The sequence below is a fragment of the Cupressus sempervirens genome, chromosome 5, assembly GCF_028749045.1.
Source record: "Cupressus sempervirens isolate cs-2001-9-10 chromosome 5, ASM2874904v1, whole genome shotgun sequence".
Taxonomy (NCBI): Eukaryota; Viridiplantae; Streptophyta; class Pinopsida; order Cupressales; family Cupressaceae; genus Cupressus; species Cupressus sempervirens.
The window spans coordinates 778,202,776-778,230,555 of NC_143122.1; the positions used below are offsets into that span (position 1 = coordinate 778,202,776).

At 36.9% G+C, this 27,780-nt stretch overlaps 1 pseudogene across 1 annotated transcript in view; it reads left to right on the forward strand.

The window, feature by feature from the left end:
• Window positions 1-27,780, forward strand: part of LOC149558246 (putative aldo-keto reductase 1) — a 78,259-nt pseudogene that overhangs the window by 25,007 nt on the left and 25,472 nt on the right. The window contains exons 3-6 of the transcript XR_016365000.1: window positions 13,537-13,704; window positions 16,368-16,568; window positions 17,795-17,967; window positions 19,379-19,478. The product of XR_016365000.1 is annotated as a putative aldo-keto reductase 1 (transcript). The remainder of the gene's footprint in view (window positions 1-13,536; window positions 13,705-16,367; window positions 16,569-17,794; window positions 17,968-19,378; window positions 19,479-27,780) is intronic.

Below are 27,780 nucleotides of genomic sequence, written 5' to 3' on the forward strand. Positions count from 1 at the left end.
CTTTTGCAAATGGGGTTGCAAGCTTTGGGTTTAACCATGGAGGAGAAACTTTGTAGTTAAGCGCGCTCAGGCTGGAGTAGTACTGGGATGGGTGACCTCCTGGGAAGTCCTGGTGCTTCACCCTTGTGAGCATCACCTAGATCCAATGAGTGCTAAGTGTTCCATTTATTCTCATGAGAGATGGATTCATGTTGAAGCACTACTCATGAAACATGGGTCAATGAGTTTGACTCAAAGTCACACAATTAAATCCTGATAGCAATATCACAATTTGACTTGATGTGGAAATTATCTCCTACTTATCAATTGAATAGCTTGAGGGGCTTTCTAATGAATGGTTCATAAGGCGCAACACTTGGTGAAGGTTTTGCAAATGGGGTTTCAAGCTTTGGGTTTAACCATGGAGGAAACTCTGTAGTTAAGCGCACTCAGGATGGAGGAGTACTGGGATGGGTGACCTCCCGGGATGTCCCGGTGCTTCACCCCTGTGGAGCATCACCTAGATCCAATGAGTGCTAAGTGTTCCATTTATTCTCATGAGAGATGGATTCATATTGAGTCACACAATTAAATCCTGATAGCAATATCACAATTTGACTTGATGTGGAAATTATCTCCTACTTATCAATTGAATAGCTTGAGGGGCTTTCTAATGAATGGTTCATAAGGCGCAACACTTGGTGAAGGTTTTGCAAATGGGGTTTCAAGCTTTGAGTTTAACCATGGAGGAAACTCTGTAGTTAAGCGCACTCAGGATGGAGGAGTACTGGGATGGGTGACTTCCCGGGATGTCCCGGTGCTTCACCCCTGTGAACATCACCTAGATCCAATGAGTGCTAAGTGTTCCATTTATTCTCATGAGAGATGGATTCATATTGAATCACTACTCATGAAACATGGGTCAATGAGTTTGACTCAAAATCACAGAGGTAAAACCTTATAGCAATATCACAATTTGACTTGATGTGGAAATTATCTCCTACTTATATATATATATATATATATATATATCTATATATATATATATATATATATATCTATATATATATATATATACAATAATATTGTTTATCATGGATAAGTATATATATAGGAAATGATGATTTACCAATAACAATAATGTATCTCAGACTGAACCAATCCGATAAAAGTTACAACTTTAACACGTACTACAGCCGGAGATGGTGATGATGATAGCATTGCACGTGGTGAATCTAGCATAAGTGAAACCATGTTTGCTTCATATGATCTTTCAGCAATTGGAGATGATGATGAGAATGAGGATTTTCCTTCGAATCCTTGTGATTTGGACTCTGATGCATATTAGTTGATTGAATCTTGAATCATTAACTAAGTTTTTATTTTGTTGGAATCTTGAACAGGACCTATTTGGACTTATTGTCTAAGACTAAACTCTAATGTTGGACAAGCACATATTGATATATCATATGAATTTTGATAGAGGGTGAAGTATCATAGTCATACTATCAAATGATTTCTTTTTGTATGTTTCTTGCATTTCTTTGTATATATATACATATATAGGTTTCCTCCCGCATTTGCATAAAAAAAAAATTCCCCACATCACATATTTGCTTCCAGAATCCACTTCAGAATTCACATCCAAATTGGTAACTTAGGAATTATGATGTGAATCGTTAAAATGACAGCAAGATTTTGCAATATAATGATCATAATCTTATAATAATGTTCATAATAACGCAACTCAACTTTTCAAATAAACTCTTTGAATTAGTGGTGGGTACTAGGTCACATGGTATGATCCATGCTAGCTATTTGGTATAATGATTTGGTCATGAGTCATAAAATGTCATTATAGGGTTATGTTATCACTGGCACTATTTAATATATAAGTCTATTATCGGTGTGTCAAAGATGCATCTTTGTTGCTATCACATTTGTTCTAAAACAAATATTTTCAGCTGTATGAACTCTCACAATTTGGATATCATTCGTTCCTTTGTCCATTCAATATCATTGTGAGGTTTTCACACCATCGCCCCAAAAATTTTTAGGAACCCCCTTTTTCAGTTGCCTTAGCAAATTTGGAGTTGTCTATGTTAGAATCTGAAAAGATTAATAACCCAGAAAACTAGTGCAAAGAATAAAAATTTAAACTATGAATGCAAATGATACAAAATCAAAATAGCATCATAGAGTTAGTCTCCAAGAGAGTAATGCAAATGCTGGAAGCAAAATAGCATTAAGAGGATGCAAAAACAAGAGATGCAAATACAAGCCAGGTAGCATGCTTATATAGGCTAGGAAGAGGGAGGAGGTGGCAACACCAACCAATTAGGAGCAACCATCTATCGGACTAAAGATAGCAAAGTATCTTCCCAAGATAGCTAATGGATGCTCACATGTAGGAAGGTGACACCTCACAACCATTTAGCTAATAAGACATGCTTGGAAAAACCTAGCAAAATAGGAAAAAAAAAAATTACACTAACACCCCCTGATAAGCGAAGCTTAGGTGGATGTAGAAATGGGTCTCGACAAGTCAAGCCTGATGAGGTACCCATGTACATAAAATTCCCCCAAAAGAGAGAGAAAAGAGACTCTCCAAAGAAAATTAGGACTCCAAGTGAGAGGAAGAGGCCCCCCCAAAAGATGAAGCATCCCACACCCCCAACAAAGCTTGCAAATTTTGTCCGGTAGATCCTCTTACATCGAACAAGTTTTCTTCCCTTAGGAAAACGGACAAGATCCCAAGTGTGGTTCCTCATCAAGGAACTATGCTCTTCCTGCATAGCTGTATCCCACTCAGAAATACCAAAAGCCTCATGAAAGGACTGTGGATTTGAGGCAGTAGCAATGAAGATATGTAGAGCATCCTTGAATTGTGACCGAGTCTGCTTGGTGTCTGATTGATCCCCAACCCAATCACCTGCAAACTGCAAGGTCTGTCTATCCCAAAGTGGACCAGAAGATGGAGAATCTAGAGGAGAATCATCAACCTGTGAATGATGATGAGGAGAGGAAGGAGGTGAGTCCTCTAAATCACTCTCTGCATCAATAGTGGAGGTAGAAGACTGCTCAAGTGAATCTGGCCCATCAGAAGATCTATCATGTATTCCAAGTGACTCCAATGTCAAAGTAGAAGGCAACCTTGTGACCATGCTCTGCTGGTTAAGCTGATGCAAGTAGTGGAAGTTAAGATGGCCAACCCGCTCATGCCATAATCTGCTCACATTATTAAAGTGAGTGAGCAAAACAGTCAAAGGAGGATCAAGAACAAAGTGAGAAAACATATAGAGTCGTGACTGATGATCTGCTCTCCCAACTGCAACTATAGAATCATTGTGCAACTCACATATCTCCACTGAACTAGGAGTGAACTCAACCCGCTTGCTTAAACTTGTGTGAGTGATTTGGTATACCGATAGGAGATTAGTTGGCAATGAGGGTACACAAGGAACATCATGGAATGTGCCAACCCCCACATCAACAGACCCTCTCCCACACACCTCAACAAGAGTGTTATCACCCATCAAAATAGAAGGCATAGTACATGGCTCCAAGGATGCAATTTCTTCCTTAGATGAAGCCATGTGATGTGAAGCACCCGAATCAAGAACCCAAGTGGATGGTGAGGAAGCAACTGCAAAAAGGGCCTTGCCCTTTCCTTTCCCCTTGCTGTTTTCTTTTGCCTTGTTAGACTCTTCATTAGAACTTTGTTTGATAGACTCAGGAACACTAATATTATTCTTCTCAAGAATGTATGTCAAGTGATCAATTTGTTTCTTCAAACATTTATGTTCATCATGACCGGGTCTTTTACAATAGGCACATTTAACCTTTTCTTTCTTAGGCTTATCGCCCTTAGAGGATGAGGTATCAATAGTTGCTTTTGAAGCAATTGGTATCTGATCCTTCTTTTCCTCACTATTATTTTGTTTCTCATCCTTACTATTTTTGTTACTACTTTGTCCTTGTTGTTCTTTTGTGCCTTGGTTGGCAGCCAGGGCATGTGACTTAGAGGACTTAAGAGTGCCCATCTGGATTAGTTGGTCCTGTTCTCGAGTGAGATTGACAGCAAAATCATCTAAAGATGGCATGGTGAATTGAGTACCAAGTGCACCCTTAGTAGCATAGAAGGTAGAGACAAACACAGAATATTTTGAACTTAGCATTAGTGATTTCAATTTGGTGAAGAAATCTTGGATTGTGTTGAAATTGCCTGGACTCAAACTAATTAATTCATTTTCCAACATATGACCCCTCATTGAATTTTGTGTCCCAAATAGTGTTTCTAGCTTTGTCCATACTTCATTTGGTGTATCCACAGACTCAATGTGAAATAGAAAGTCATGAGAAACAGACAAACACAATGTTCCATATGCCTCATCACATTTGTTAAACCACTTAGGCTTGTCTTCATCTTTAGTAGGTTCAGTTTCAAGTCCCTAGTTATCTTATTTAATCCAGCTTTCTTTAAGTGAATTGTCATGCGTGATTTCCACTCAAAGTAATTGTATGGAGTTAGGATGGGCATATTTGTTTGATCCATGATGAAGAAATGCAGAGAAGAAATGCTAAAAAGAAGAGAACCCAGCCACGACAATGCCCCCCCCTTTTTATTCAATCAAAGAACCCCCCCAAAGAAATATGATTTGACACTTTATTTTAGTGCGTTTACAACTAGCACTAGAAAGAAATACTTAGTGGTCTTGATTTCAATGCATTACAAACCCTAATGAAGAGCATATGCTAAAAGTGAAACTTGGGCACAATAATCAAGGAAAAAAATAGCACCACTGCGATTTACTCGAAAAATCATGCACTTTCAAAAAAAGAATCACCTCGATATGAGGTTGTATGAGAAAGTTATGATCCTCCGAAGTTTCCAAAGCGAGAACTGTGCACAGTCACGGCTGAGAATCTGCAATTTCTGAAGAATTTATGCATGAAAATCAAAAAACAACTTCACTAGTGGATAGAGCACAAAAAAATAGCCAAGTTCATAACAAGAATCATCAAAATCGGAGTCCGTATGAGCAAGAATGAGACATTTGAAAACTGCATTGAAATTTGCGATTGCCAACGGAGAAGGGTATGGCTGTAGCCTTTCATGCTCGATTCTGCAAAATATACAGCTTGCATGCAAAATCTAAAAGATACCCAGATGGTTTTTCAGGGCTGCGAACAAAACCCAAAAAACATTTTTCTTGCTGATGTACAGAAGATGTTGCTGTAGTGTAAATCAGATGCCTTTAACAGTAAAAAACAGCTCCAGAAATCAAAAATTGACTCCAACAACCAGAATATGACATGCAAATGCTGAATCAGCTTCCTAAGTCCATCAATGGCATGCTGGAACCTGCAAAACTGATTGAAAACTCCAAATATGCAAGTTGGTTGTCAGATTTGAGATTGAAACCCCAGAGAAAAATTGTTTTTGTCAAAACTTTTCTAATTCTCAAGATCATCCAAAGATGCAAGAGAAGAGCATACTTCGTTTTTCAAAAAACTACAATAAACTTTAGCCCCCCCCCGAATCTCTCAAATAAGGAAACTAAAATCTACTTTTGCACATAGAAAAGCTCTGATACCATGTTAGAATCTGAAAAGATTAATAACTCATAAAACTAGTGCAAAAAATAAATATCTAAACTATGAATGCAAATGATACAAAATCAAAATAGCATCATAGAGTTCGTCTCCAAGAGAGTAATGCAAATGCTGGAAGCAAAATAGCATTAAGAGGATGCAAAAACAAGAGATGCAAATACAAGCCAGGTAGCATGCTTATATAGGCTAGGAAGAGGGAGGAGGTGGCAACACCAACCAATGAGGAGCAACCATCTATCGGACTAAAGATAGCAAAGTATCTTCCCAAGATAGCTAATGGATGCTCACATGTAGGAAGGTGACACCTCACAACCATTCAGCTAATAAGACATGCTTTATTAACCTAAGCGAGATTATTAAAAGTGTAGGAAAAACCTAGCAAAATAGGAAAAAAAAAAAAAAAACTACACTAACAGTTTAGGGGTTTTCGATTTGAAAATTTTACACCTTGGATGCCTTCGGGCCAAGAGGGATTTGATTTGATTTGTTTTCAGCCAGTGTGAAACTTGATTTTCTGGAACATGTAATTTTATCCTTATGCCAAACATAATTCAAAAACAACATTTTTTAGATGGTTAAAACGATCTCTGGAAGGATAATATTGCAAATTTTGGACTTAGATGGATTTTGAAAATCTGATATAATTGTATAAACTTGAGCATTTTCAAAAAGAATTGGTTAGATTTAGTCGTTTTGGGAAATCTTAAAATTATCGGTGAAAAGGAAATATTTGATAGTGAAATTGAAATTGGAGTTTGAATTTTGACTGCCAGGAAAATGATTTATTTTGTTAAAAGTTAAAATTGTATTGCAAATTTGAAATGGAATTAAATTGCAAAATCGCATTAAATTGGTTGAAATTTTGCCTAAAGGATTTTAGAAATGTTAAAAGAAATTGGTAATTTGGAATTGAAAATCGATTTTGGCTTGCTAGATTTGATTTTAATGATATTTTGATTGCCAAAACATTATTAATTGAAAATTTTGACATTTTCTAGGCTTACCTTGTTTCTATTTTGCAATTTTTGATCAAAACTAGCAATTAAATGGGCCAATTTCAGGATGGGCTAAGTAAATTTAATGTTGCATTTAAATCATGACCATTAATTAAGGGATTAACTTAATTTTGTTTTCCCGCCAGGCAGGTCGGCCCACTTGGAGAGACAAAAAGTTTGGTATAAGAGGGGCTTCCCCTCTTATTTTCTCATTCCTTTTTCCTCCTCCTCCTTGGATGTGCAATTTTCTTCAAAGGGGAAGCAAATTTCAGCTTGGGTGATTTTTGGGGCAGATTCTCCATAGCTTGGCGGCACTTTTTTCCTCCTTGCTTGGGTGAATTTTTGCCTTAGGACATATTTTTTGGGGTAGATCCGATTTTTTGCAGAATTGGGCAATTTTTTGAGGTCAAGTTTCTCCATCTTTGGCACCGATTTCTCCTTCTAGAATTTGATGATTTTATTTGGTGAAAGGGCAATGTGATTTAGGTTCTGATTTTTGGTAAGTGTGGGCGATTTCAAGGAAGTCAAAATTTTGATTTTTGCTAGGGCATCATTATTTGCAAGCGGGATTGAATTTTCAAAGATCTGATTTTGAATTTGAAGAGACCCAATTATTGGTAAAGACATATTTAAGGTAAAATTCTACTCATTTTTAGAAGTGAAGATTGGTTTTAAAGGTGGATTTTATTCCTTGTTCTTGCTTGGTTCGTTTCCCTTATTTTCTTTTTGCACTCATCATCTACCACTTCATCATTTTATTGATAGGCTGAAGTTGTGAGATATAAGTGTAGATTTCATGATAAGACATGTGGGGAGGCAGAAATAAGCTGGATCACCCTAGGATTGAAGTTGGGAGATATAAGTGTAGTCCATCCTAAGGTAACGAAGAGGTAGAAATAAGTGGTAGTCCCACCCCTAGGATTGCAGTTTGGAGATTGATAAGTGTAGAGATAGGACTTGGAGAGGCAGAAATAAGCTAGATTCCTTTAATAGAAAGAAGGTTGGAGATTGATAAGTGTAGTCCATATCATTTAGAACGAAGAGGTAGAAATAAGTGTTTAGGATGGTAGATGTTAGTGCAAGAAAGAACCCAAAGGGAACGAATACCAAAAAAGACAAGGAAAACATGATGCCTAAGATCACCTTCTTCTAAGAAAGTGAGGCGAATAAGTGATACCAATATCGGCACGGTGAACATGGTACAGTTGAAGGATAGATTGAAGGAAGGACAATCTCACATGGCAAAGCTCTACAAGAGCGGAATTGTACATACGACAACTTTCCCTCCTACCTTGTCTTGTCCGGAATTGGTAATGGAGTGTGCATCATGGTTTGATATTGTTACTAGGTCCATCATTTTTGATAAGGGGAGAGAGTGTTGACTAACATCAGCGGATAAGTGGTCGAAGAAGTATTTAATATTCCCCAGTATAAAGGCATAATAGTGGTAATGATGGATCAATTGGCCAAGTTATTTTAGGATAATCATGAGGCCTACTTCATTCATTTAAAGTAGAATTGGTTACACGAAGGCAAGAAGGGAGTCACCAAGTCGTCAAAGCTCACCAAGTCAGATTTGAAATCGGAGTATGGCAATCTAATTGTGCTTCTCAACTGGATCATGGGCGTGGCTCAAGGTATGCAATTCGAGAACTGGATGTACTACTTTATTGATAAAATTCAAAATGGAAAGAGAAAATTTGATTCGGCTAGAATTATAAGTGAAAATCTAAAGTTGCAACTTAGGACAGTGCAAAATCAAAAACAATTCTATATGGGATCCTATCTTCTCTATCTGATTGTGAGACTATATGAAAATCCTAGACGTAAGGCCTTAGGAGTGATTGGCAATAGGCCGGGGCAATGTTTGGTGCATGAGTGCTATTCACAACTTCATTTGCATAACACCAAATATATAAGATGTTTTATGACGCCTTTGCCATGAAGACAGTAAGGATATTACAAGGGACACCTGCTAGAAGGCTCTCAACAGAAGCGGAATTAAAAGTTAAGAAGTATGGGAGTTGGTTCATCCAATTTCCACAATTCAAATATATTAGAGTAGCAGGAAGTACAATTTGTCCCAAGAGACTTCCAAGGTACCCGCCCGACAAGATAGTTTTGATGGAGTTTGCTAGGCAACTTGAGCATTATGACAAAATGATAAAACTTAAAGGAGAGACAAGGGTTACTTTCTCGTTTGGAATAGGCAATAATACTTGCCCCAATCTTGTTGCCTTTGTAGCTACGGAGAAGGAGTTAGAATGGTATCATCTAGGATGGTATAGAGCAAGACAGGGATTTGATCCTAATGGTCTTAGCAAGGCATCTCACGAAAACGCATTCAAACATATTCCTACTGTAGAAGATTTTTGGGCCAATGTACAGGATGACTTTCATGTGAGAAAGCTATCTTTCTCAAGATTGTTAGTGGGCATGATGAGGGCAATCGGATGGAGACGCCTTGGTATTCCCGATCAACTGGAAGATGATGAAAATGTGCTAAGGGAAGATTATGATACAGTGGATGGAACAAAACTGGGTCCAGTGGATTGGGATGATCATTAGGATCCTTCCTTAGAGGCAATTACAAGGATAGTTGATTTACACACTAAATCATGGTACAATGAGAAGTTAAGACAATTACAAAGTTGGAAGGTACGCCTTACTTATGAGAGGATGAAACTAGAGGAAGAAGCTCCAACGATGCCAGTACAGAAAGGTGGGGGCAATAGCCGGTAACAAAGAGTAGTTAAGAGCAAGAAGAGAAATTTGGAGGTTGAGAAAAGTAAAGAACATCTGAAACCTCTAGCAAAGGGACAAAATGCAACACCGTCAAGGGAGAGCATAATTTAGGCTAGGAGCCAAGAGGTTAATACAAGTGGACAAAGGGTCGCAGTAGAGGTGAGCTTTGATTCAAAATCAAGTGGTTATAGTAACAACACCAAGTACTCTCCTCTCTCGAAGAACCAACATGCAATCACTAGTGAAGAAGAGGATATGCCAATTGATATTGAGGAAATAAGCCAGGCACCCAAGGCTGTTGGTGATGCTTTGCTAGTCGAACCGAATCCAGATTTGAGGAGATGCACTGCACCACTATGGTTAAGGCAAATGCTTATGCCAAGAGGCGAGGTGGTGACTGTCTGAACAGTTGAAGATATTCAAGGGTTAGTGGAAAAGGAAGATAGTGAGAAACATAAACAAATTGCAAAAACGGTGGCAAAGGTAATCAGGAGTGATGATGAGGGTCACTGAAAAGTTCAGATTCCTATACCAAAGGTTAGCAAGGTAGTAGATGAAATTGTAGCCCAGGAGTATGAGATAGTAGAGCATAACTTGGAAAGAATCACAGATGACATGGAATGTGAGGAGATCCAGGAAGGTATGGTTTCAATTAGAGAAAGGTTAAGGAAGGCAAATGAGAGGATTGTAAAGTTGGAGGCCAAAAACAAGTGTTGGAGAGATTGCCAGCCTATCCAATAGTTGCATCAGGCAGCCCTTCCGCAAGACAACAGGAGCAACATAGAAGAGATAGCAGCTCAACTGCGCGAAGTCAAAGATTGGATCAATGATATAATTCAAGATGGGTGAAATTTCTTGCCAATTCAAAACATTTGAAGGGGAGTGGAAGGATTTCCTTCCAATAAAGGACTTAGCCATTCCCAGGCTACAGGCATTTATTGAGCTACCGGAGAGATATTTGGAGAGAACCAAGTTCGTAGATGGAGGAGTGAGTACGGTGGAGTCTTGATTTGTTGCCTTCATTATCAGATTGAGGATACTTGAAGAGATATAGAATGAGATTGCACAACACAGCCCAGGCGTTGGCACTTCCATTTCAACCATGATGAGCGATGTTGGGGCTGCACTTGATTTTGAAAATATCAAAAGAAGAGAATATCAATGAGACAAAATTTGGATCAAGATTGGATGAGTTGGGTAAGGTTGCCATCAAGAAGAAACATTTGGGCACCCTTGCCTCAATGCCTTTATCGGATATGCAAAAGAATATGAGAAGGATCACGAGAAGACACTACAAGCATCGAGCAACATGATGAATTTAGTTGAGCTCAAGATGAAGCACACGCTTTGCCCTCCCATGAAGGAAGTCAACGACAGGCTAGCCAAGTTCATTGCCTTGGCTAAAAAGATGAAAGAAAAGGGTAGAATTATATTAGAAGATCATTTGATGTAGGCCCAAGTGACAATTTCTCCTTTCTTTTGGGTAGGATAGGTGTCTGATTTTGATTGGCTACCATTTTGGTGCCTTCTCATTGGTAGCTACTTTTCCTTTTTTTCATTGGTCCATTGATGAGGTGGCGCCTTCTCATTGGCCGATGGGGTGGCAACCCTAATGAGGGTGTTCGGGATTCGATCTGGATCGTTAATTTTGCCTCTTAATCTCTACCGTTGGTTGTAATTTTGGCCCCTATACAAGGCCATTTGCTCTCATTTGTAAAGGGTTGAAGAAAATTGCTGCTTAAGATAATACCAAAATTGCTTCTCATTATCATTGTTGTGACTTGCATGGTGATAAGAACACTTGGTGTTATTGCATGGTTTCTACTTCCAATAGTTAGAGTTAAATTTAATTGAAGTTGTTAAAGTAGATTTTATTTCAAGAAAGTTGTTGAGAGTAAGAATAGATGGATAGTTGTATGGTGATATTAGTGGATGTTTGATAGGGATCTATAAACTAGGCCACTAGCATCCTAGCGGCTTGTGAGGAAGCCTTGCGTGGTAATCTAGTCTTTTTCTCTTGAATCATTGCATTTGTGGAGGTAGGGCCGTTGGTAAGCTTTCATTAGATTCGATCCCCATCCATTTGCTAATCTTTCCATTCATAGGAGTAGGAGTAAGGCAACAAATAGTGTAGTAGTTAGAGTTCAATTGGGAAGAAAGTTAGAAAAGAAGAAGCATCATTGGCAGACATACCCTCCATCATCATCGCCATCAACATTATTTGGCGCTCATATACTTTACAAAGCCAACTATCATCACCATCACAACGAGAGTTCGACAATCCTTGAATGAACAACATCAGGCCACCTACGTGATTAACCAACAAATCACATTAATATAACTGAGTTAGTATCCACAGGTATAAGGAACATTGGAGTTTTCCTCATGTCTTCATGACTATTTACTTTTCAAGATAGGGATTGAGTGTTTGATATTCCATATCAAGTATTCAATTGCTATATGTTATGTAGTGGTACAAAATTGACATTAACAAATAGCAGCTGCCATCAACTCATAATTGGTAACTAGCTTTTGATATGTTTGAAAATAATTTCACCAGAGCTGTATACTTTCTTTAATGTAATAGCTTTTTTCATTTCATCTTCAATCCACCAACAATCTCTAATAAGGTCATCCACTTTGCCTTCCAATAAGATCTTTTGTCTCCATAAAACTTTCCACCTTAAAAGTACAGGTGATATTAGTGGTTCCAGCGCAAATGGGACAGTGCAGGTGCGCCCAGACATTCATCGTATACAGGCAGATTGTCTTTGTTTAAGTTTCTCAAAAGGAAGAGACGTTGTCAACTATCCATATGTTTATTACAATCCTCTAATGTACTTTGGTTTATCGATTTTCTTTTATTGCAAAGTTATATCAAACTACTATTCAAGCGCTTAGATGAGTTAGATATTGTAATGTGCATGAGTCTTGTCAATATGATTTCGTTACATAATATTACTTTAATTTATTTTTGTAATTGAAACTACATGAGATATATTAATATTTATTTCCTTTAAAGAAAACAAGCTCTAAGATTCTCAAAATGTATATGGATTAGTGATATTATGTGAATCTCAAAAAGAAAAATGTATTTTAATATGCTTAGGTTTATAGTGGAATATAGGAATACTCAAATTACAAATATAAAGAAGTTGGGATCCAAGAGTGCGTCTCTGGAATGATTTCTCATGTGAAATACATACATACCTAGAGATTGACCATTGGCTGCTAGGAGTTGGAAATAGAAAGAACATACTTGATGAGAAACTTGCTTCTTGGTCATGGATCTGGAACTCTAAATTTGCAAAAATATAGGGTTCCATCAGTCAGGATAGAGCCAAGATTAAAGCTTTGCTGTTTCTTTGATTTTAGGTCTGAAAATATATCTTGACCTCCACTTTTGCTTGATTTATTGCTTGCATTTCATAAACTTGAACAACTAGTTCATTACAACTATCTACCTAATTATCTTTGTGTCAGTCTCGATTGTAGGGCTAAACATTTATATAAAGCATGCTAAAAGTGAGGCTTTGCATAAACTATTAATTTAATTTTCATCTCTTTAGTCTTTCCTATTGATCTTCGATCCATTAGTTACTATGTCCTCTTTGTTATTTATGAAGTGTAAAAGGAATAATCTAGGAGAAAGTTTTTCCATTTTGATTAAATTTTTGGAATGTCATCCTATTCAGAAGGATACCTTAAAAAAATGTAATTTTTGAAGAAAAGGTAAAGTTTATTTTTTATTTTTTGTTAAAGTTTAAACTACTTGAAATGTAATTTTGTGTTGATAAATATTGTGAATTTTGAGCACTGACACCATAAATGATCAGTCTATTAACTAAACTCTTGTAGTAACCATTGCTGTTACCCAACTTTGATTTTTCCATTTTGGAATGTCGCTTCTGTAAACATATTTAACTTGAATACATAAATCTATAATAAAACATGCCTATCTTTGTCTTAAAATTCTAAATTTTCCACTGCGAAAGTTCCCAACTTTCACTGTGACCAAATCAAATTCGAATGTGAACTTGGTGGCTAATGTGATAAAAGCTATCTGGATTGTAAGAATTTAAAGTATCTATTTCTTACCGGATTCCTATTCGTTTAATTATTGAAAAATTTTAGTCACGTGCTTGTTTCTTTGATACATCCTATTTTCTAATATAAATGCTGAATTATACAATGCTAATAGGTTTCTCAACTTGGCTTGGGATGTATGGGGCTGTCAGCATTTTATGGTACACCTACTGCAGAGGAAGATGGTATTGCTTTAATTGAGCATGCTTTCAACAGAGGCATCACTTTCTTTGATACTGCAGACATGTATGGACCTTTCACAAATGAGGTTCTGGTTGGTAAGGTATACTTGAAGTTTCCAATTAATTATTTTGTAATAAAATGACAAATTGTAACTAATGACCATCAATTGACATTGTTGTGAAACCGTTAATACTGTGTACAAGCTGTATTTCATCCCTATGTGCAGAGTGCTCCTTTTAGTTACACATGAGCCATCTTTTATAAATAAGAAGTAAACAGATTAGGAACACTTGCCTTGTTATAATGCCATTTATTGGACTGGATTGATATCAGATCAACAATTGTGGCTGTTTTTAATGATAAAATTGACAAGGAACCTTAATACATTTTTAGTAGCAGTCTTGGAGATGGGGACATTGATTGGTGCAGAAAATAATATGGTGATGGATTGATGGGTACAATGAATGTATCCCATGTCCTCTTCCCTCCTTGACTCATGTTGGTTTCTCTATACATATAGAGAATTAATGGAACCACATGTATTCCAATTTGTCACATGATGAAAAAAACATGCACCCGTGAAAGTAATTACTTTGCAAATGATTGCAACTCTGGTGCTTCGTCACCGTACCATTGTATAGGGTCTTTCTTTTCCTGCAAAATACAAGTCTTCTATGGTAGAAAACTCTACATTGCCAGTTCTGTACTCATAATAAAAGAACCCTATCCGTGGTTGTAAATCTGCTTTACTGAAGTCAAAAATCCTTTCAGTAACTTGCTATCCGCCTGTGGAAGCTTCATCCTTTTGATTTTTCAATTCTGTTGCTTTCAATTTAGAGCATAGGCTGCACAATTAGAGGCATGTTCAGTTTGTTCATTTCCTGTAATCTACTTTTATTAGAGGATATAGAGAAGCATCCTTCGTTTCCTTTCCTTATCTTAAATACTTCTCCCTATGTTGCTGGCCTGAGTTTGGGATTTGGGTTTGACATCTACTGGGTTCAGTATGGCTGTATTGAAGGATACTCTGTTGACATGTATAGTATAAAAATATGTAAAATAATCTAAGTTTTCACAGAATGTGCAAAATTGGTTACAGAATTGAGATCACTACTGATTTTCGATAATGGAGTACTGCTTGGCATAAATGTTAAAGATAAATTAACTTGGCATATGATATAATGGCATTGTATAAAATTGGGATTGATTCCGCAAATCATAATTATTAATGGACTCATTTACTTGGGATTTAATTGAAAAAGATCTAAGAACCTGCTGCTTTTCCATTTAGACATTTATTTTTTCTTTGTGAGGCCAAAGTGAGGATCCATAGGTGGATCCTATGTCATTAAGACCAAGTTAAGCTAAGTTTCTGGAAAATTGGAATCAACTATAGATCAGGTTTGCCGGTATCATGAATTTCTGGGGGCTGGTTGTGTCTTGTTGTGTTCTGGGTATGTCTGTACAAAAACATAGAAAAATCATAAATATATACACATTTACAGCCATAAATAGAAATTAAACTTGGAATACTACATATGATGCATGTTCTTAACAAAACTACCACAAATATCACAAATTTGAAAATATATACCAATATCATGTCTATTTGTAAAGCATGAATGTCATGATCGTTCTTCAATATTGAAATAATACAATGAATAATCAGTGTAATATAGTTTTCATCAAGAGAAACATCATTATCATTATCAGCATTAGATGATGGAGTAAGATTTGAAAAACTGCAAGCAATCCCACCACCGATTGTATTAAATGTATCCCAGTGCAATCGGACACAAAAAGTGGAAGTAGTTGCAGAATTAGAGGAAATTCATGGTGCTGCTTACTTGGTGACTGCAGATCTTACATTGGCATTACCTACTTGTCAAGAAAAATGCAATACTTCTTTTTTCATATTACCCATCAAAGAAAATGCAAGTAAAAATGACTTGGTTTAGGGTTTAGGGGTTGAATTCTGATTGTCAAAAGTAAAGAAAATTGCGTTGATACTGTTTTTCACTGTTTGAACTGCTTGGGTTTTCTCATGAATAATTACAAATGAATTCGTGCATAAAAAACTGTGTCCTAGACACATCCATAGGTAAATTGAACTTGATTTTAATTCTAAATAAATCGTACAAGGGTATGTATAGTTTTGGCTGATTCCGGTAACATAGAATTAAAGTCTTCAAGGCCAGACAAACCTTCATGGCACATGCCATTTTTATAATTGTGTTGCTTTTAACCAAGTTCCAAAATTGTCAAAAATGAAAAAAAGAAATTTTGATTTAGTTAGCTTTGTTTTAATCAGTATTATTTTAATAATTGTTTTTGTGTTTCAATTTCTCATTTTTAACCTAGGTCCACCTTGGGTTCATTTCCCCTAGGTACAAACCAAATAGGTAGGCATAAGGTCCAAACATGTCCATACTTGTATGTATATATTTAGACATATGTGACTTGTTTAGTCAAGCCAAAGCAATCTGCAAGGAAATTTGTCAAAACTGAATGGCTAGTAATTATGCCTAATAACGATTTCCAGGGTTATATGACTGTAATTAGGCATACATGATTTCTTGAGGTTAGGCTGAAACAAGCTGCAAGGAAATAAATAAACTAGGGAGGGTATAAAATAAGGGCTTATTTTGAAGTGCAATTATATTGTTATTCAGATCAGGAGAACGATACTACTTGTCACTGTTCAAAGATAGTAGAAATCCTTTTCTCTAAATGGTTAAACTTTTTTTTATCTCACTTCAACAGGCTTTGAAAAGACTGCCTCGGGAGAAAGTTCAACTTGCTACAAAGTTTGGCAATGTCTTAATAGATGGTGTTATGCAAGTTAAAGGTTCACCAGATTATGTGCGAAAAGCTTGTGAGAACAGTCTCAAGCGTCTTGATGTAGAATACATTGATCTTTATTACCAGCATCGGGTGGATACTACAGTTCCAATAGAGGATACTGTAAGTTTTTAATATGTCATACATGGTGCTTAAATGTACTCAAATTTTCTTGCATAATGTTCTGCTTTCTGTTTTCATAACTACATGTTGTGCATGGATATGTTCCAATGTGGAATATCATTTCTGAATAATTTGTACTACTTTTGAATCCTTGTTTATTGACAATTGTCATTGCAGACTGTTTCAAAGAGAGCAAATGCATACTGCCAGAGTTTGCAGCTAATTTGGACAGTAAAAAGCTTTAATGATGACACAAAAACACTTAAGGATTAGTACAAATTCACTTTGATTATAGATGTCTTTGTGAGTGACACTTAAACATGGTAAGATGAGATTCACAAAAGAGTTCATTGTTAAACTGTTAATTAGTGGAAGCTAAAACATAAAGATCTTATTTAATATGTGCGCGCACGCACACACACATGCATAGAGTCATAGACACACAAAATGTTGCCATATTGTGAATTGCTAACACCAAAGGCTCACCAGAGGGAAAATGTATGCATCTTTAGTTCCAGTCAGTATTAGACACTGTTTAAAAACTCAGTCAAGTGAGAAATGACCTTAATTTAAATTTTAAACTCGTCCAGCCAAATATCTCCATAATAACTTGATGACAAATGGCTGGAAATTTTCAGGAGCCCTATATATTATGTGCAATCTTATAAATGTATATATTGTGATTGCATTTGAAATAATCAAATGCAATCTGGTATATATTTTAACAACAATTAATTGTGCTTTACCCCATGGAAATTATACAAGCTTAAATGGCCTCAACTTTTGCAAACAGTTAAACACGAGATATTATGCTTATATACCAAAAAATAGCTGAAAAGTTGGCTCTATTAATTGGAATCGCTTACTTTTACTGAAGTTCTTTGTGATATTTTATCCTATGCATTAGTTTATGCATTGTTGGAAGGCTTCTGTAAGTTTTCTTTGATGATAGAAGGCTTGTAATTTTCTAATGTTCTTAGTTGTTTTCCATCAGTGAATCATATTTTCATTGATTAGTTTAAATGGTTTACTCCTATGTCCTTGGTAGTTTAATTAATAATTGTATGTGTAATTAAATTTTTAAGCAATAAAATTAGCTTTTGTTGGCGGTTCTTGATTTATTGACTACAAGAATTGATATGATAATCACATATTTTGTATTTATATTTGTTCAGTTTTTCGTAGCCATTTTCTGTTTGCAAGATAACTGCTGGACTTTGTCATAGGTAGGGGAACTCAAGAAACTAGTCGCAGAAGGAAAGGTCAAATATATTGGGCTCTCTGAAGCTAATGTGGACACAATCAGACAAGCTCATGCGGTGCATCCTATAAGAGCTGTTCAACTTGAATGGTCTTTGTGGACACGTGATATTGAGTGTGAAATATTACCCACTTGCAGGTTAGTTATGTTTAGGAATCTCAGTGGTGGATTATTTTTAGCCAAATTATCATGTGCTTTTCTACAAAGTTATTGTTTTGAAAATGGATACATAATCTTATTGTTTCATTAATTTTCCCTTCTATAGGAAGATTTTTGAAGCTCTGAAACCGTGCAAAAGTTGATGAGTAACTGAAATAACGCTCCCTAAGTGGTTTTGAAAGTTGATACTAATGAAACCCATCAAGGATCAAACAAATGAGCATGTGAAAGTATTTTCTGCTATCACAAGTTTAATATTCTGGCATTAAATAATGCTTTTCTGTTACAAATGTTAGATGAGTTGTTTACAATCGGTTTTATGATTTATCATCTGCTGTTCAATTCTGAGGACAAAATAGATATCTAAATAATTCTAAACTGAACATACAACCAGATAATGCTATTAAATACCTGGAAAATTAGAGAACTTGACACATGGGGCAGACCAAAACAACTTGAATGTTTATAGCTCCATCAGAAAGCAAGCATTCCCAGCTTGGCAGAAGGACTGAATTACACCTAAACTAGTTTGTTGATGTCTGCAAGGCAGGGAAAAGGATTTTCTCAAGTCTCAACTCATTCTTATTAATCCCCAATATATTAAAGTCCTACTGCAAGCCATTGAAGCAGAGATAAAACCCTCAGAAAAATCATTCAAAACCCACCAATGGAGCATACATCCAGTCTGAAAATGCCAAGTCCAAGATCCAACATGTAGGCATGAATAAACCCACCAAACCCCATGGCTTTTATGAACCCTCATAACATAAAAGGGCAACCTGGATCACCTATCTGTAAGTGTGATTTCACTAGGAAATAAATGACAGCTGATAACTACTCTCAAAAAGATGGAAAGGGGGTGCTTAGCATTAAGAAAGAAGTTGGAACAATTTGTGTCCAAAAACAGGGTGTATTGCCAGCTTAATGAAGTGTATAATCAGCAGCACCTGAAAGCTCTACATATTGTCAGTGGAAACAATTTAGCAACCTTTTTTCCCTTTTTAATCCACACTTTCAAGGATAGTTGTTATTGTACCTTCTCTTGTTCATGATATAGGGATAAAAGTGTCGTTGCTTATTTTATAATGTAACTAAGGACATTGAAATATGTTTGCTACACAATTCATAGAGGATTTTATTTTATTTTCATCTTATTCGTTTGTTCTTATGTTTTTAAAGTCTCTTAGAAGTCATGGATGAGGCACATATTGATATTTAAACATACTGACAAGAATTAGGACAGCAATGGCATTGTGGCCTGTAATGTAATTTGATTGGGTAAATGTCGTTTTATGTTGACCACTATGGCCCACATATGTATTTTTATTTTGTGTGTTTAGCCTTATATTATTAATATCTGATTCGATCAGTTATCCTTTATATTATACAGAGATATGGGTATAGGGACTGTACCATAGAGTCCACTTGGTCTTGGTTTTTTTGCTGGTAAAGCAATTGTTGAAAGCTTACATGAGGGTGACAGCCGATTGGTAAGTATTCAATGCCTCCAAATTGGTTTAAACTTTAAATTACTTGCATTTGTATTTTACTACAAAATAATGAGATTTTAATCTACTGATAGCCTTAAAATATTGATTGTTCTCTTTGACAAAGTAAAACATATAAGCGAAAGAAAGGTGGGTACAGAGCCTGTCAAATTGTCAAGAAGCTTCATGGTTACAACTTATAATAGGATACTTATTTTTAGCATACGGAGAACATCCTTAAAACCCACACTTTTTACAGAAATTTACATAGAAAAACACTGTTCGTCATGATGAATTGTTTAGACTAAATTTTTTCTGTGGACGCTATGATGCACAATCAAATATGAATATGTATGTAACTCTTTATCTCAGGTTTACTGATCATGAGTGTACTTCTAGCAGGCTGCATATTGCTTGGAGAAATAATAATTAATTCCTTATTTATAAAAAATAATAGCTCTTCAATTGGCTAAAAAAATGCTTTGATACAATATCATCTGAAGGCATTGTTGGTTGTCAATTGTTATTGAGTTGGACAGTTGGGGATTGATAAGAAGGAATTCTCCAAACAGAACTCTTTATGGTGGCTTCCTCGAGCTCACATGTGCTGCTTGTTATTTGTGATGTGAGGTTACCTTAGGTTGCTTTTGTTGTATTTCAGTCATAGCATGATTATTAAAAATTGTAGTGTCAAATGTATACTTACCAAAGGTGTTTTAATATGACTCACTAGACCAATATTTTCTAAGAGTGTGACATCTCAACCTTGGATATTGTTCCCAAGATTTAGTCTTCCCCTTAAAATCTTGAAGTGATTGGAATCTAAGTGAATTTGTGTTCAAAAGTGATGTCTAAGTATCCTTTAGGTTACTTCTCATCTTTCCCGAGTATGTCACTTTCTTTGCTTTCTGGGCTTCCTAATCATGCTATGCGGGTTTCTTGTTTTTCCGGTGCGCATGGGGTCTAGGTGATCTAGGCATGGTTGGGGTGTCATCTAGCATCCTCCCGATGAGAAGTAAGTATTTCCGTTTTTCATTTTCTACGATCTTGCCCTATCATTCCATGTCCCACAGATTCCGAGCTTTCGAGCTGATTTCCCCCTTGACCGAACTATATATTGAGTGCGAATTCGAAGGATGAAGCCGTGGCGGTAAATAATAAGCTGTGAATGTGATGAAGTCATGCTAGGAAGGCCTTCGAAGTTGTGGATCGAAGCTAGAATGAATTTCATTCAAATTTATAGAGGTAAAATCAAGTGCTATGAGGCCGCACGGGTCAATGGGTTTTCTGCTGCGCACTCCTTGAAAGAAGGTTGATTTGTTCTGTTTTCGATGCTGTAATAAGTTGGGCCAAATCTTAGTCTCAGTGATCAAATAGTGTGAACACGATGTTGAATGAAGCATCTTGGGCTCATAATTGGTAAGGGATGTTTGAAGACCTAGCTTTGAGGCTATCAGGTTGAGATTAAGGTTAAAGTGTTGTTTGCAGTGCTCTAGTCCGGGAAATGGTGTTGAGAAAGGGGTTTTCCATCCCAAGGCAATGAAATAGGCCACTTCTCCAAAGCTTTGACAATATAAAGTAAAGTAACTCTAAAATGTAAAAATCCTTCGGGGATGCTCAAAGGATACTTTCGGAAAAGTTAGTGATGAAAATGCAACCTCGTTATGAAGGTGATGAGGTGTTAAAGGCTTTAGGCAGAAAGTGAAGGAATGAAGTATGCAAGCCATCGGAGGATTACTCCCTGTGCAGCGATCCCGAATAGAAGGAAAATTGGTTTGTGGAAAAGCTAAGTCTCTCCCTTTTTCCCGCACATGTTAATGTTATCAAGTATATCTGCAATCCAGATTTTGAAGCAAAGTAGGGTACTTCACGTAAAGCTAAAGCATTTGTGTTATTAAGTGACTCCTGGTCATATTACTTTATTTTATGTGAAGTAATAGAGCTTTCGAGAAATTAATATTATACATGCAAATGAACAGAAAATTCAAATAGTCGTTATTCATCAAATTAAATGCAAATCTTGCCGTTATAATCGTTGGCCGAACTTAATTTCGTTCGTGTGGCACCAATGTTCTAATTCCTAAATCTATTTCATCGGAATTGCATGTAACTGGTTTCTACAAGTATATCAAAATGACTATTTATCGAGAATTGTATCCTATGCAATCATCGTGAATGACAGTCAGAGTTGTTGGTTATGATAAGTTAATTGGCCTGGAGAGTGAATTAAGAGAGTTAACAGATACATCTTTTAAATTCTACGACTTGGGTGATCTTCATAGGAGATTCAATTCTCAACCAATTCATCCCATTACTCAGAAGCTCAAGGGGAGTGGACTAGTTGAGGCAACGGGTTTTCCAATGGCAGTGTATGCACTTGAGCTTGTGAAGGAGTGTATCGAGAGATACAACCCTGAGACAAAGTAAATCTTATTCTCGGATCAATCTATCCTTATTTTAATCAACAAGGCGTTGATGCAGTCCACATTCGGCATTCCAGTAAGGGAAGAGTACTGTGACATTGATTTTGGGTCTTTTGTGTCCATGCTTAATGAGAAGAAAACTCTTAGACGAGAGGACATGGTTACAGACTGCTTGCTCAAAGAAGAGCAAAATGCCTAAGACTCTGTTTGGGACTAATATGAAAAGGGAGATAATAGACATCCTTGCCCTGCTCCTCAGGTTACAAGAAAAGGAGATTTTGGAGTTCATCGAGCACCATTTCTTCCTCGTACAAGCTATATGTGTAGAAGATATGAAGATTGACTGGGCGCAGATTATTTGTGATGAGCTCTCTTCATGGTTAAATTCGGCCAAAGGGTTTAAGCAATTTTACATGTCTTCTTATCTAATTTATGCCCTGGCAACTCACCACATGTGGCCCAGCCTCCCTAGCATCCAGAATTACGAGCACAGCAAGGTATATGAATTTTACCCACATCTGCAGCTGCAAAGAAGCCATGAGGAGTATGTGGTTGTTAATGATGCTTTCACAATAAGGTTGTGTCGAGAATTGTAGGGATGCCCTGAAAGGAGATTCTCACCAGAGGCAATTTCGACCATAAGCTAGTTCGGATGCTCGTTCATCCACTTTCCAAGTTTCTCCTATTTGCGAATAGGGGTTTATGACGGCTTTCCAAAAAAATTGCCTAGATATCTAGAAGACATGGTGGTTCTAGTCAAACTGTGTCGACAAATCCTTGAAGTGAATACCCTGTGTTCAAATGTGATGAAGATTGCTAAGATTCCCTTCCCTATTGTGGTTGGTCCGTAGTCATGTGCTTCTAGATTAGATGCTCATAATTTGGTGAAGAGCTTCGAGAACAAGACCAAATTGTTAGACTACGAGGTACTCAGGCCTCAATATGATCCATTCAATTTTGTGAAGGATCATCTAAAGCTAGGATATGCCTATAGGCATGTCCCAGACATTGAAGACTTCTGGACGCGGTGTCTTGATGAATACCAAACTCGGGAGAGGTTTTGGTCACAGTTAACCATCGATGAGATTAAATTGTATAATGATTCTGTTGATGTTTCTGACCTTGCAGATGATGGAGCTTACATGCATCCCACCTCCTACGAGAAGATCAAGGGCACTCCAACTCTGTCTACCCCACCTGTAGGTCCGTTCGTTGACACTATGGAGGTTCTTGTGCAGGGGATCATTGAGAGAACTGATAAATGGGTGGAGTGGACTTCAGCAAGGTAAAAGAGGATTGGGAGCACTAGTTCTATAGTTGGAGTATCTTCAGGTGCCGCTCAATCAACTGTAGCAGTAACTACCACAACGACTACATCAACATCTGCGGGCCCATCACAATCCATTGCTCAAGGAGGAGATCAACCTCTAGAGAAGAATGTGCCCATTACTCCTACTTGTGGAGCTAGCTCTCTTCCTAACACCGGAAAAGTGGGAGAGGAGGAGGATGGCAAGGATAAGGGGAAAGAACAAGAAAAATCAGTGGCCAAGCCATCTTCCCTTGTCCAAGTCATCAATTTGGATGGCGATACCAACCCCATGGATGGCCAAGAACAAGATGCATCCCAGCTAGGAGACACCTTAGCCCTTTCAGTAACCAAGGTCGCGGCCTTCCTTGTTGCTTCTCAGAGAGAGCAAACTTCGTTAATCCCGAGGAAGCTATTTCACCCTACTGCCTTGCAGTTGGCTATCAATGTGCTCTCTATAGAGTCATGGCTTGAAGAGACCATTGATAGGAAAAAGAGGAGATGAGGAAGCAACCCCATTAAAGGACTTGATCACACAAGTCACTCCCTCTCAGCCATCCAAGGAGACAAAGAAGCAGAAGACAAATAGCTGCATTGACTACGGATTCAACAACTGGCCATATGCTAGTTGAAATTGTTGTCACACAGGGAAGGCAAATTTCATGAGCTTTCGAAGGATGATTTCCAGATCAGGATAGTGGATCTTGGCATCCCAGTTCATGACTCCATGGTGAACATATGGAAATCTACAAATGAGAAAACTAAAGATAAGTTGGAAGAGCTTAGAGCAGAAAAGGAAATTTAAAGACCTCGAACAAAGAATTGGTGGAATACATAAGGTCTGCACTTGGGAGCACTTTGTCGAGTCAATTTGACCTGAATGCAGAGGAGAACAAAAACCTACTCCTAAAGTTGCAACAGGAAAGGAAATTCGAGCAGGTTGGCTGAGCATGGATAGATTAGATGGAGGCTCAAGCCCTCCTATTAGTTGAAAACTTGGGAGGCCTAGTAGTGGAGGCTCACAAGCTTAGGGAAGCAACTTCAAATCATCAGACAACCATACAGAAGGTAGCTAATGGATTGACAGAGAGATTGACCTTTCTACAAGAAGTAATTGACATGAAGACAAATGTGGCCATTGCTCAAGGGATCCGTAAGACAGGTAAGGAGCCATTGTTTCATTGGAAACAATCCCTAAAGTTTGTCATAGAAAGCTCCATGAGGTCCGCAAATGAGCTCAAGGATGTATATGACCTGGTGCAAAAGGTCATTGATAAGTTGTTTCAATATTTGAAGATATTGCACATAGAGTTTTTTATGTCCAGCAATGGCAAGCTTGTGGATATCGAGAGAATGAAATCAAAGTTCTTAGCATTTGTCGATGAAGTTGTTGAACCTCTCAATTTCCAAGTGTCCAAGATCCAGGAACTCTTAGTAGCGAATGCAATCATAAAGAGAGAATCAGAGAAGTTCCTGTCTAGGATGACCAGAATGGATGAATTAATAGAGATGCATGACAACTGGATGGTTTGAGCCGACAACATCATCATTCCAAGTGTCGAAGAGCTAGAAAAAGTAATTGACGCTATGAAAGCCTATAGAGCTAAATTAGTTACTCCTAAAAAGACATGATGTTCTAATGCTCTTCCAGACATCTATCATTCTTCCCCTTCTTTTTCTTTTTGTAGCCATTTTGGGCATTTTGTCAGTCTTTGTAAGGGACAATGATTCAAGCTTGTCCTATTTTTAGTCTTTCTGCTTAGAGATGCTCTGCAAAGAAATCATCCAATGTAACCAACCATTTTGATAAGGCCTATAAATGTAATCTTTGAAGAAGTTAATAAGATCGACATAATTTACTTTGGGCAAACCCTTGTAGCTAGGACTATTGTGTGTGACTCTGAGTTCATCTTAAGCCTTGTTGTTCATTTAGTTTAAGTATAGTGTATGGTATGAATGTGCTAATGTTGAAAGTTCGATGAATGTGAATGAACTTGGTTTTGTTTCCTTCATTCAATAGATTGTATGTTTTACTTTCTTCAACATAAGCATCTCGTTTGTTCTCTGTGCTGTACGTTTTAGTTTGTGTGTTTTAGTATAGTTTGTTGCATAAGGAAGCCAAAAACTGGTGTGTGGAGTAGTTGAGGGATAGATAATCTGGGTATTGTCAAAACATCAGCTAATTGTCTAATTCGGGAATTACTTATTTCACCATCTCTTCCTTTCTTCCCGCTGTTGTAGCTGTTTATGCATGTTTCCTTTGATTGCATCTAGATTAGAATAGATTGCTTGTTGTGAGTTAGTCCCCCTTTTATTGCCTAAGTTGTTCAAAGTGTTGAGCAATTTGGTTTTTGCCTCTTCTACTCTCTGGTTAAGAGCATACCCCAAAAACTCAAAAAACAACATTCTTTGCATATCTTGCATTCAAAAGGGAGTTGTACCTTTCAATTCAAGGGTCCTTGATAGATCACTACATTGATCCATTCTATTATTAACATCATTGTTCTCCATGTTGGGTGGATATTTTTGCAACCAACAGTTTTGGGTAAAAATCCAGTCGCAAAATAAGATGACCAGCCACAGCATGTGACACAGAGTCTCTTCTACCTTAAAGGGAAGCCTCCCCCTTCTCACCGTTTCTTGGATCAACTCAAGGTAAGCAAGAAGTTGAGAGATTTATAAACAGGGTGTTACTAATATCCTTTCTTCTTAACTTTCAAGAAAGGATCCACTCACTCGTAGAGTGAATAATGGGTGAGGTGAATCTCTAACTACACTTTTATCAAGACCTGGAAACAATGATATTGATCAACTTTAACTAACTCAAAGGCTAGCTAAAATGTTTCAGTTTGGCTCTAAGTCTGGTCATACATCTATATGGAAAAAGCTTTACAATTAAGGCACAGAGACTCCTAAAAGTAAGAATAACCTCACTATTTTGCGAATTAAGACAAAAATATAAGCTACAGACAAAGCTTCTAGCTATAGATTTTCACAATTGTTCCTGGTCAAAGCTCTGGGTTCAATTGTTTTTTAACTCTTTTCTATTAATTCATGAGATACAATACCAATAACAAAAGATAGTATCAATCAAAGATAACTTGAATGAATTATAAATAAAGCTTACAATTAACACAAATAACAATCTCACTTAATCAAAGTTAAGTCTCAAATGCTCCTTTGTATTCACTTTATCTCAAAATAGTAATGACACAAACAAAGTTCTGTTGGCACAATTTCTCCAGAGCTCTCTTGCATAAAGATAATGATGATTTTACAATGAGGGGGCACTCCTTTATATAGGCAAAGAAGTTGAGAAAAAGGTGGAGGAAAAAGTGAAAGCAACTCAACCAACTTTGACCAAGTCTAACTACAGAACATAAAGGGTTACATGCAATTGCACATGCAACTCGCACTACATTCTTATACATGTAACTCGTATTACATGTAATTACATTTTTTCATGTAATGCATTCTAGACAACTATTAACATGAAATAGAAACTAAACAACAATCTTAAAGACTGTTTCTCGGTGCCTTGAACTTGACAATGATGTCATGCACTGTGGGAAGATCAGCAATCTCCATAGTCTTTGATATGGCTTCAATTCTCACTGCATTCTCATATGCTGATTGCACAACTTTGGAATTTTCTGCTGTAGTATCTAACAAGTGTTTTGTCAAGAATTTGTACAAAACAAACTTGTTCATTGTGTGCGAACCAAAATCTTCAGAATCTACATCAGCATTGATCCTGATTGTATATTCTGAATTCACTTTCTTTGTTGCCAAAAGATTACCAAAATCATCAGTAACACGGCATTCAGTTTGTTCCAAATCACAAGTAAGACTTGTTTCAATTGCTTGACAATCTTCAAGGGCCACTTGCAATTTTGTGATCAGCTTTCTTAATGTCTCCTTCTTGTAACCAATGAGTCCTTGAAATCTAAAGAACATTTCACATGATTGAAGAACGTCACGAGACCATAGCATCCAGATCAAATTTTATCATTTCATCCCAATCATCAAGGGTTTCTTTCAGGTTATTTGCTTCTCGAGTCAAAGAAGAAATTAAGCTTAGTTCCATTTCATTCATCTCTCCAACACGCCTTAGAATTGCAAGTGTATTTGTGATAGCTCGAACTCCTTCATAAATGATTTCCTGTATCCAAGACTTAGCAGCTTCAATCAACGTTCTCTCTTTAGATGTTTGTGATGCAACAATAACATTTTGAGAAGATTGCTTCTGGATAACCTCATTCAAATGAGATATCTCATGTTTCAACTAATTCTTCTTTTCCCAAAGCTCATGACTACTTTTTGATACAATTGTCTATGCATCTTCAGCATCTTGCAAACAACTCAAACGAGATTGCTTTCCAACTTCAACCTTAGTAAACTTGTAGTCATAAGTTCCTCAACAGGTTTATCTACCAAGGGCTCAACAACCTCAACATATTTGGTTTTATCAAAATCAACCAAAATTCTAGAAACAATCTTATCTTTCAGAGATTTGGATTTAGTCTTCTTCACAGGGAGATTATCAGAAGGAACAATTACTTTCCTTCTCTTTGTT